Here is an 11,089-nt window from a genome sequence, read left to right on the forward strand (position 1 = left end):
TCAAGTATTGAGAGATTCGTATTGCGGGCCTCTTCCCCAAGTTGTACCCATAATTCTGGGTTATTTTCAGGACCTGTTATAGGCCCTTGACCCACCAGAAACCTATATGAGACATTGTCTGCTCTTCTCATCTTGGTAGTCTGCTGTTTCCCTGTACTCAACCTAAGGAAAGTGATAGAAGGATGATTAATGCTTTAATTGTTTTTTTTTTTTTGAAAACAACATAACTCGTAAAATTGAACTGGAATAAAATGCTATTACTTTTATCTGTCCTTGCTTATTTTAATATGAAGATATACTTCCCAAAGGCCACAGTTTTTGAAACTGGGCTCTGATACCAATTGTAATGACTCCGACTCGGGTAAAAACATTTTTTTATGGTATGTATTACCCTCACCAGCTCACATGACTCGTTGACTTAACTCTATACATCGTTGGAAATCCTAATGTTTAATTTTGGCACATGTTTGTATACGGTTATGGATTTTTTCCTAGTCCCAACGTAAAAGTTTCAAGGCTCATTTACTTGCCGCTTAGGTGACATGCAAATGCTGTCCACGTGGCATCAGAACGTCTGGTAACTCTTCTTCCTTCACATGGCATGGATAAGGTGTCATTAACTCTGGCTATCCGTTCTGTACGTGGCTGGCAGATCGAGTCCCATCGCCGTGGGTAGTCTCACTTTAATCGATAATGGGGATCTCTCCTTGCTATCCGATGGCTATCGTAGACTTGCGGATTTCCACCTATGCCTCGGTCTAGGGTGCTGAAGCTCATTTGGAAAGGTAGCTCCTCGCGGAGCCAGCTCTGGTAAGCTCATCCCATGCTGCCCGAAGTGCCGACTTCTCAATTTTGGTTTCACTGCTGGCGAATTTTGGGTCTACTGCTCCCATCAGGTAAATAATTTTTACGTTGAAATTGTTCTATGTGATTTTCTCGTCTAGCACAGCCCTTGTTCTACGTTAACCATGACCTCGTCCTACCTTCCTCTATTTGTAGAGTTTTGGTCTCGAGGGTGATAGTCTGTTGCAGCTCTGAAGGGGCTGGTCTGGCATACGACGCCCCACCCTACTCAGGTAAAATTTTCGACTCATTGCAGTTGTCTTCCCTCTTCTAAACTGTCACAATTTTTCTATTTCACAATACTGATGCAGTTTCTTTGTTTTCATGTCCTGGTTTGTTTGGCATCAGGTTGGACGCCTATTCTAACTCAAGGAAACCCTCCTTGCACAGGGTCCAGGGTTCCAAGTATGCACATTTCCTATGGCCGAGCCCTCGAATGAAAAGTCTTCATTCATTTATAGATGGAAGGTTAGCAAAGGGGTATTCCTCGACTGTGACCCTGTCGAGTTTGAATGGAAGTTCATGAGGCCGAGCTCGGGTTCTACGTGTGTAGTTTTGTTTCCTTTGTTATAGGAATTTGGCATTAAGCCATAGTTTTAGTTCATGACTCGGCCCTTGGGGCTATGGCACGGCTGTGCGTAGCCATGTTGCGGCATGCTTCCCTCTTGTTATTCGAATGTAAACTGAAATACTCTGGTGTTTAATTTAGATATCGATGTTTTTTCATTTACTGTTCTTATACCGCATGCTCTGAGGATATATTTATGATAGAAGGAATGTGAAGTTTTCTTCCATGGATGCCTGGTTCGGCTAGCGGTAGACTCTGTAACTATGATTTATTATCTGTCTATAATACACAATTTTGTTGAATGTATCTTGTATTTGGTTTCGGTCTCGGACCCGCTTACTTCCGCAGGCATAATGACACTCTGTTAGGTTCTTTGTTTGTTCGTTAGGGTTTTGTTGCTTAAAATACCTTACTTAAGGATTTGTAATACTAGGGTATGAGACCTGGCTGCACCTAAGGATTGCAGTCTGGCCTAACTAGGCTCAGACTCTGCTCTTAAGTTGCTGTCCCACAGCACTGTAGCTCAGCCTTGGCTACAACGCACTGCGGGCTCTATTCCGTGTATTGCTAGCAAGATAGACCGATAACGCAGTAGTCTTTGTTTATACCATTTACAGAAATTACCTTTGGTTCTGAGAAACGTCAATTGCCATCCAATGTTGCAAGTGAAATAGTTTCAAAATATGAATAATTACTACCATCCCTGGTCTTTCTATATCATGCACAGTTTCTTGCTGCACTGTTTTATCGTAATTATTAATGCGGACAGTTTCTTTTCCGTTTGGTTTCCATTGCTTGGCACTGTTTCTAGATATCGGTGTACATTCCTTACGACAGAGTTTTCTTTGTCTGTATCTACACTTGTGGAAACACTACGTTGGCTAATGCAAAACCCGTGTACCACTTTTAATTAGATAAAGAAATAGAGGGTTGTTATTATGACTCTATGCTAAGGTAAACCCTGTACCTATCGCCATCCCACCATCATCTCGTGACCCCAATGTATAAACCCTTGGGTTCACTTTGACTCTAATTAATGACCTCTGATGAGACTAACTCACAGAAGTTAACTTCCAGTTTAATACAACTATTAATTGAAGTCCTCTAATAAGACTGGTTTACAGAAAGAAATCCTTCAGTTCACTACAAATATTAATGAAATTCAGGTTAACACTTCGTACCTGGTTTTCTGTCCAATAAATACTTCCAAGAATAAGTCACCTCTACTTTCTGCAGTTAGCCATCCACCCGACCATGAGATTGTCCTTCGAGACCAATCTCCCCCCTGGCTCACTCAAAGACAAACAGTCTTTGACAATTGTTTGCGCTCTGCGCCCTTACCATCTGGTCAACACCAGACTTGGCAAACTTCCTTTCTCCTGCTCACTGTCGGTCCTCTACCGCACATCGGTCCTCTACCGCACAGTTCTCCCCTTTCCTTCTTTTTCCTCGGAAGTCACCCACGGTGGAGGGGAAGGCAGTTAGGGTTTGCAACTGTTTCTTTTTATTTAAACAAAAGAAGAAAAGAACATAACTTCCCTCCTCAAAAGTTACATGATATTCCTGTGACCGAGAACTCATTTATTTTATTTACCAATAATAAAATGTCAATTTATACAACTTATAATACCATCATCTATCAGTTTGTTTATTTTCCTTTTAACTATGGTAAATAAAATATTTACAAAATTCTGGGATATTACAAAAAAATCAATACCATAAAATGATTACGGTATAATGTGTCTTTGTAAAAAAATTATATTTAAAATATATAATATAATAACGATATTCTTTATATAGTGATAAAGAAAGAGAGTTTATAGTATTATATAGTCATATAGTGATAAAGAAAGAGAGTTTAGAATATTATATAGTGATAAAGAAAGAGGGTTTGGGTATACTCTAACACTGCTTTTATTTAGTTTATTTTTCAGGATATAAGAAAATACGGTTAATGTGTCAAAATATAAAGGCAATTTGAAGATATGACCGTCTATTTTTTATTGAATATGAATTGGTGTAATTTTTTTTAGTAATAACTATAAAGCAGGGTAATGTTTTAATGTGCGAAAATAAAAAGTATTTTTTTTTTATTGAATATGAATTGGTGTAAATTTTTTAGTAATCACTATAAAGAGGTGTAATGTTTTAATGTGTCAAAATATAAAAGTATTTTGCAGATATGAAAGGCTATTTTTTAGTTGAATATGAATTAGCGTAATTTTTTTAGTAATAAATATAAAGTGGTGTAATGTTTTTTAAATAAGAGTGATGAGTTAATTTATATCTATTAATAACAATCAACCATAACTATTTCCACATCTAACAATAACAATCAACCATAATTATTTTTACTATTAATTTAAAAACTAAATTATAATAATTTTTTGGTGAATTATAATAATTTTTGTTATTTAAATTTGGAGTTGTCTATAATGCGACTTTGGAATCCGGCGGAAGAGATTGAGGTTAAATCTTGATTTGTTGCAGTTAAAATAGTTTTTTAACTGCATATTTGGATTCAGCACCCTGGAAAACCCCTGAGACGCTTTCATTGTGCAGAAACTAGCTATCAAACTTTCGGTTCCAATAAATTCCTGCCGGATTTCGACAAGAAAAACCCGCTGGAAAAGCTTTTCTGCCAGATTTCAACCAGAAAAATCCATTGAAAAAGCTTTCAAAAAGTCGCTTTATAAACCAGTGCTTTGAATTTTCTATTTGGAAAAAAAAACCACGACGGAGAAAGAAAAAAAATAATCAAAGAAATGGCCATAGTCGTTAAAGTGAAAACAATAATAGGGAAACGACAATAAGATAGTCATTGTCGAGCGCCCCTTTTCGTACGTCATTGACTTTGCACCTAATATGTTTGACTACCTACGAAATGATTAATTATACCAATCATGACATTCGTCTTTACCGTAAACGACGGGATTATCGCTTGTTCCATGGTAACGGGGTCAATAAGAGGCGGCGGGAGGCCAAACTGCCACAGTGCCAACTTCCAAGGAATCGCTGTGACTGCGTGCTGTTCTAAGGGGAAGAGTCGGCAACCTGGTCCTGTGCATTGCATTGAAATTATTTTCCGTTTCTTCAGTGATACCTAGTTAGGATTAGAAAAATGAGGACGGAGACTCTCCTGCTGCGCCTGCTGCTTTCGTTATTGTATTTGGTGTTCGCTGATGCAGAGTGTCCGATGGACCTAAACTATGTCCGCAAATTGCAGTGGGACAAGGCTTCCTGTAAATCGGCCAATATCGGCAGCAGCGATAACCCTTGCTGCCAAACATTGCTGAGTTTGTTCGGCGTAGGAATCGCTCAGTATTTGAGAGATGCATCCATGTTCGAGCTTCCCAGCAATGCCTCTGCCGTCTCCTGTCTCGAGCTCTTTCAGCAGCAGCTAGACTCTTTGGGTCTCTCGCCGCACTTGGTGTCAATCTGTTTGAAGAATAGTATGTTTGAGTTTGTATCGAGCCCAGTGCTCTGCGCTGGCATACAAACCAAGCAGGACTGGATGCGCAAACTGGGAATTACTCCACTGGACTCTGCTTGCAAAGGCGACCTCTCAGATCTGGCAGCTTGTCAGACATGCAAGGATAGCGGAGACCTTGTTGAGAGAAAGCTGGTAAAAATGTACTCAAACTTCACAAACGTGGCAACCGCTAAGATATGCTACTATTTCAGTTGTCTGTATGCCGCTGGAGTGGCTAATGAATTCGGCCCCAAAACCCAAAGCACTGCTCAGTGTGCCCTCAGGCTGCCCTTCGTCCAGACCACGTCGCGTGGCCGAGTTATGGCCTACTGTGTCATGGGTGCTGCTGCAGCCCTCCTGATCTGCGCTCTCGGGCTTCTGTATTGTTTGTGGGCGAGGAAGAGGAGTCGTCAGGTTGAGCCCAGGGGATTTGCGAGGTGGAATGAGGAACTTCTGAAATCCTCCGTGAAACCCAACACGGGTGCAGTTTGGTTTGACATTGAAGAGATCAAGGCCGCCACTGATAATTTCAGCGAAGCCAATCTCATCGGCCAAGGGGGCTTCGCTACTGTGTACAGGGGAACGCTTCCGGACGGTCAGCGGGTTGCGGTGAAGAGTCTCAGAAATTGCACTCCGGAATGTGCTTCTGAATTTCTGAACGAAGTGGAGGTCATCAACAGCATTAGGCACCGGAATCTAGTGGTTTTGAGAGGCTGCTGTGTCGCCAGCAACGACAGGGAGGGGCACCAGCGGTTTCTGATATACGATTACATGCTCAATGGAACTCTCCATGACCACATCTTCGGAGAAAAATCCAAAGCCCGGCCTCTGAGCTGGTCGCAGCGAAAGAACCTAATCCTCGGGATTGCCAAAGGGTTGGGTTATCTGCACGACGGTATCGAGCATACCATTTATCACAGAGACATCAAACCCACTAACATTCTGCTGGATGATGAAATGAATGCTTGCGTGGCAGATTTTGGTCTGGCAAGGATCATGGCTAAGGAAGAAGGAAAATCACACCAGACGACGAGGATAGTGGGGACGCACGGCTACTTGGCTCCTGAATACGCTCTCTATGGTCGACTTACTGATAAGAGCGATGTCTATAGTTTCGGTGCTGTGTTGTTGGAGATCATGAGCGGCAGAAAGGCTTTGGACACCTCTGCGGACTGCGCCTCTCACTATCTTATTACAGATTGGGCATGGAGACTGGTGAAAGAAGGCAGAACCAGTGAAATAATAGACGAGAGAATCCGGCAGAGCGGGGCAGAGCTTCTGATGGAGAGATTTGTTTTGGTAGGTATTCTATGCGCGCATGTTATGGTGGCATTCAGACCTGGAATGGTGGAGGTCGTGAAGATGTTGGAGGGAGAAGCAGAGATCCCTGAAATTCCTGACCGCCCTTTGCCGCTTATGCGTCATGGAATATCCAGCCTTACAGTACAGGAATCAAGCAGCTCCTTATATCTGTCAGCGCTTAATCCTACTCAGGCAGATTCTTAAGAGCGTAACTCGTAAAAGCGCAGATATTATTATCTAGGCAGACTTCTATGTCAACTCAAATTATATCTCAGGGTTGGTTTGTTTTGTTTCGTTTTTTTTTTTTTTTTTCACAAGAAAAATACACTATCTTTTATATATTAAAAAAGGGGAGTACATATACATAGATCTTTGTGCTTTCTCCTGTTCCTTAGTCTTACAAAAATGAGTAGCTCTTTCCACCTATCTCTTGCACATAGCATATTGGTTAACTTCGCAAAACAAATTATATCTGAGGGTTAATTTAGCTTTAATATATTAAGACCAGATCAGATCACAAGTAATTTGTAGAGTTTGTATTCATTTTTTATTACCAATAATATGTAGGTTTTATATTTATTTTTATAAAAATAAAATAAATTGTAATTATTTTAAATTTTGGATTTTTTAAAATATTTTTATAAGATAAAAATAATCTTTATTTTGAAAGAGTGTGGAATGACTTGTGAAGGAGTTTTTTACTTAACTTTTGGGATTTCAAAGTGAGTCCATTATCAGGGAACGCTAATGTAAAAGAGCTAATAATTTATATGTATTTATGTGAATATTCTTTCAAAAAAAATTAATCTTTATAAGCAATAAGAAAATCATTAAATTATATGCTAAACATTTAAATAATTAAAATGATGATTTCACACTAAACACATAAACTAATAAAAATAAACATACAATATACCTCATACAATAATAACTTTCTTTAACTAATCTTAAATCATTTCTTTTCAAACACCTCACAAACACTAAATATTCAATAAACTAACAAAATCATTCTTTATAACCATCCCTCTTTATAAACATGAAGAAACTACACAAGCTAACATAATTTCATTAGATTAAAAATGAATTTATTAAATATTTACAACAATGAATAAACTATTAAATGATATACAATGATAACTAAATAATTTTTCCCAAAAAAATAAAAAAATAAACACAATTTGAATAGGGCTCATCATTTATTAAAAAAATATTTATAAAAAAAATAAAAATTAAATTAAACACAATTTCATTAGATTAAAAATGAATTTATTAAATATTTACAATAATGAATAAACTATTAAATGATATACAATGATAACTAAATAATTTTTCAAAAAAAAAAAAAATGAGCCATCTGTCTCTAGCTGCTCCGTAGTTTGTGCTTTGCTTGTTTGCTTGGCCTTAGTTCCCAGGGCCTCCGATTGACCAGCAGAAAGAGAAGTGAGAGAGGAGGAGCCTGCCTTGTAAGCTAGGCCCCTTTAAGCTCTTTCGGAATCAAGTTCCTAGTTTGTTTCCCAAGCTCAAGCTGAAAGCAAAGTCGATAGCCCCATCTCTTTTCCAGCAGCTTAGGCCCTTCCTGTATAGAACCAGGTGAACCGTCTCCTTCCTTTCATTGCGTCAAGCGCTTACTTTGCCTCCGGAGGAGTTGCTTCCTACCGGCTTTGGTTTGCAAGGCCTGGTACTATTGAATTCAATTCATATGATCCTATAGCAAGAATCCTAATCAAATGACTATTTGCGAAGAAATCCCTACTTGACTGGTGCCGCTTAGCTGACAGTGAAAGCCGGAGTGCCCTCGCCCTAGCTTGATCACCTATTAGCCTTTCCTAATCGCCTTCCCTTCCCTCCCAACCATCCTATCTCAAAAGTACTATATAAACAGAGATGTGCTTCCTCGAGTCCCATCCCAAGTCTCGTCGGGGTGCGAAAGTGCCATTCCATTTGCCAAAGGACAAGACCTGAAGGAAGAGGTATTACAGGACCACATTCCTTGATCTTTAACTACGGATCAAACTACGCAGGCAAAGGTAAAGAGACCGCTGAATCGATCTTCCCTATCTGGTGAAAACGGGCCTAACAAGTCGCCTGACTGGGGCCACTAATAAAAAGTAGTCCTATACGGAAGCATCTCGCCCTATTGGCCTTAAGCTCTCAAACAGGCCTCACCAGTCTTACTGAGCCATCTAGGCAACACAACAGTAGTACGATACAACAGCTGCCTCTGACCCCGGTTCCACTGAATATGGAATTGCCACACCTAGGCATGAAAAGCTATCTTTCTTACTGCCACAAAAGCTTCATAGCTACTCAGTTACACTAACTGCAAGAAAGAGAATTGAGTCCGCTGGAGTCAGAGAATCGTCTTCAGTGAAGCGCCCTATCCGCGACATGATAAAACTCTATGAAAGATATTGTCTTCCTTATAGGGTACTAGTGGGGTTCATATCCCAGTCAGCAATCAGTAAGGTGTTGGAGGGTGCTAGCCAGCCTCGGGTTCGGGTGGTGTCTTTTCTCTATCAACACGTCCTTTCAACACATCCTATCAAGCGAGATAAGCAAGGGAGCTCCAGTTGTCGTGTGGTGGTTTAGTGGAGTAGTTGGTGGGTTGTGGAGTTTGTGGTTCAAAGGGTTCCAAGCAAGTAAGCGAGCACCAGCCACCAGTTGGAGTTGGTGGGTCAAAGGATCTTCTATTGACGTGTGGTGGGTTGATTCGTAAAACGAACAAGCATCAATCGATCAATAAGCGGGTAAGTGGGATTGTGTCCTATCGGTTCTAACGTCCCTAGGTCTTCTGATTAGCGTAAGTAAGCAAGATATCTATATCTCAACGGCCAAGCAGCAAGAGATCAGCAGGTAGGTCCACCTGTTCCCAAGGGCTATGGTTGTTGGTGGGCAGGTTTGTGTGACCAATCTAGCAATAAATACACAAGAGCAACTAGAGATTCCAGCAAGTAAGCATCCATCTATCACTCAAAAACACAAGCTCTGGGTGTAACGTATATAAGCATTGATATCCCGATCCAGATCCCCGCAAGCTAACCAGCCGGTTGTTTCTATCCCAGCCTAGCCCAACAATGACTGATCGACTATGCAACTATGATCGGTTATCGAATGACCCCCATCTATTTGGGGCAATTCCTGGCTGGCTATCGTCAACGATCCCTGGCTATAATCGACAATGCCCACTGGCTCCTGCTACGGCTGGCAATGACTGAGACTATGACCTACTGGGCCATGGGCTATCGGAAATGACCCCCATCTATTTGGGGAAATTCCTGGCTGGCTACGACCACAGGCTCTGATCTGACTAACAATTGAGAACATGGGGGCCTTCTCTCTGGCCTGTTGTGAACATGGGGTAATATATAAAGCAAGCAACCGTTGGCATTTTTCATCTCAAGGGATGTCACAATATCAATAAAGCAAGATACCTTTGGTAAACAGCAAGTTTGATTGATCAGCATAGGTTCACTACAGACTTGAAGTGTTGTCACTGTTTCACGGTCCTTCTCTCTCCTCTCGGATTTGTATGTTGAATGGATGATGAACAGAGTCTGATGAAAGGGGTATGTTTCACGGGGTATGGTGGTTGAACAGGTTCTCCCGTCGTCTGTTGGTAACCTGGGGGCCTTCTCCTGTCGACCAGTGATGGGGGCCATATGTTCTCTATTGGGTATGGTGTGGGGTATGTTGGTGAAACGTGCGGGTATGATTGTTTAACGGTTCCTTCTCTCATCTGTTGGTAACGATGGGTAACTTCACTTCTTTCTCTCATTCAGTGATGTCATGATGGTATCACTCACAGCATGTGTCACTCACTCACTGTACCGTACCGTGTTGGGTGGATGTGTCATGTTGTGAAGATGACTCGGTAGGTATGTGTAGAAGGGGCCTTCTCTCTCGTGAGGTATCTCCACATGTCTAGCCAGCAAGAAAACAACAATGGCACATTCTTAATCTCGAGAGGGGTAGCACTATATGGGCAATATATATACGGAAAGGTAGCATTCGATCGATCAACAGTTCATTAGTTTCTTCCCGACCATTTCTCTAAGGGGTGGAAGCACTAAAATAAGTGACCCGAAGTTCCATTATCATAGCTCCCACACCTCTGGTACGGGGGGCCACCCATTTCATCATCCTTCCTGCGCATTCAAGTAGGAAAGTCAAGGGTAAAAGGTATCAGCTGTATTGCGAGGTCTATCTTCAAATTATCGCTCCACATTTTAGGATCACGGGTTTGACCACCTCACATTGTAGCAAAACAGGTTGGACCAGCTCTTGCTCGGTAAATATCGCGGCCCCCCCTCTTATCCCAGCCAGCAGTAACTCCCATCCAGCCCGCCTTGCTCAGTGCATTTTCTATCTGGGGTGTATTCTGCCAGCAAGTAGCGATATCGCAAGCAGGTAGGTTCGACTGTGGCTTTGAGGTTATCACCCGCCATTATGCCCACCGAGTGATTTGATTGATTGATTAGTCTTATTCCCCAAAAAAGAAAACTGTCGGAACGAAATGGTGCCTCCCCCCTATAAATAAACAAATGTTGAACGAAAGCTTGATGAGGGTGGGGCGACACCTCCCAGGAATCTCGGCCCACTTCCCCCTGCGGGAAAGGACTATGGGGGGATTCTCTGGTACTATCTAGATCCGACCAGCTTCTCTCTTTTCAGAAGCCTTCCTCTCCTTGACTGGACTGGGTCTTACGGCCAAGTGCAGATTGACGAATGAATAAGTCTTACAAACAAGTGTTGCTTTACAAACCGTTAAGTGAGATAATGGCTAGACGTTTGGCGAGACGACACAACCCGACGATGATGCTTCACTTTGCAAAAGCAACGATCGATTGGATTCTTCTGCTTCGCTTTACAAGAGCAACGATTCTTCGATCTTACACTTAATGCCT

General features: G+C 41.4%; 1 pseudogene; it reads left to right on the forward strand.

Annotated features, from left to right (window-relative positions):
* The first annotated feature begins 4,434 nt into the window (after nucleotides 1-4,434).
* On the forward strand, nucleotides 4,435-6,389 carry LOC149217122 (putative receptor-like protein kinase At1g11050 pseudogene; annotated as a pseudogene).
* Nucleotides 6,390-11,089: the final 4,700 nt, after the last annotated feature.

Source organism: Pinus tabuliformis, chromosome 1_1 (assembly GCF_031772625.1).
Source record: "Pinus tabuliformis cultivar Carrire ecotype Pingquan chromosome 1_1, CPIR1, whole genome shotgun sequence".
In the NCBI taxonomy this organism is placed as follows: Eukaryota; Viridiplantae; Streptophyta; class Pinopsida; order Pinales; family Pinaceae; genus Pinus; species Pinus tabuliformis.